This window comes from Corvus brachyrhynchos, unplaced genomic scaffold, assembly GCF_000691975.1.
Source record: "Corvus brachyrhynchos isolate BGI_N302 unplaced genomic scaffold, ASM69197v1 scaffold1261, whole genome shotgun sequence".
Classification (NCBI taxonomy): domain Eukaryota; kingdom Metazoa; phylum Chordata; class Aves; order Passeriformes; family Corvidae; genus Corvus; species Corvus brachyrhynchos.
The window spans coordinates 34,242-35,403 of NW_008236025.1; positions in this window are offsets into that span (position 1 = coordinate 34,242).

Consider the following 1,162-nt stretch of genomic DNA (forward strand, 5'->3'; position numbering starts at 1 on the left):
CCGGGCGGGCAGGAGCTCCGGGACACTGACCACCAGCGGGCTGGAGCTGGGGGACAGTGCACTCTGTTACTGCACCCTGGAGCAACCACAGCGAGAGACACTGGGGGTGTGCGTGAAAAACATCAGCGTCCTCCCCTCCTGCATGTTCACGTGGGTCACAGCCCATGCAAGGGGAGAGTCTGCGTGGGCTGTGCCTGGGCTCAGGGAAACGGGGTCTCATTGGTCCTTGGGGTTTGCAGAGGAGAGGAAGAGATTGGGGGGAGGGGAGACGAAAGGCTGTTTCAATTGGAAGGAAGCTACAACAACCAACCTAGCCCAACTGCCTGACTATTCCAGTCCTCAACCAAATGTAAAGCTTGTTGTTGTACTGCATGGATGCTGTTTAAATGCCTTTTACACACTGTCAGGATTGGGGCATTGACCACCTCTCCCGGATGCCTGTTCCAGTGTTTGACCACTCAGTAAAGAAACACTTCCTATAATCCACCCTTAACCTCCTCTGGTGCAGCTCTGAACAATTCCCACATGTCCCATCACTGTGTACCAGGGAGGACCTCTCTCTCTACTTCCCCTCCTCACCAAGCTGAAGAAGGATGAGGCAGCCCCTCAGTCTCTTTTTCTGCAAACCAGACCAATCTTCCATGGGCTTGGGTCTCTAGGGAACCTGGCATGTCAAAGAACCACAAAATATTGTGAGTTGGAAGGGACCCACAAGGATCACTGAGTCCAACTCTTAAGGGCATGACCCATGTACAGGGACAAGACCAGTGACCTTGGCACTATTAACGCCATGCTCTAAACAACTGAGCTAATCTCAGGGTAACCACTGACATGCTGGAGCAGCCCCATATGTCCCAGGACAACCTGGTTCCCCCTGGGCCTGCATAGCACTGCTTCTTTCCCCAGCCTCAAGCCTCCACTCTCGGTGGGCTCCTCTACGCTCTTCAACTCTTCTTTCCCACCCCTGTCCTGGCGATCTCTTCCACAAGGGACTGTATCTAAATACCCAGGAAAAGAGAGAGGAGGCCATGAATTCAATCAGTCTCTGATGGGACTATGTGGAGTGGGCAATGCTCCCCAGAAGGGTGGTGGCAGTCAGGACAATGACACTGTCAGGGCTCAGAGCTGTCCCATTCTGTGGTCACAAGGAGAGCCCTGGGTT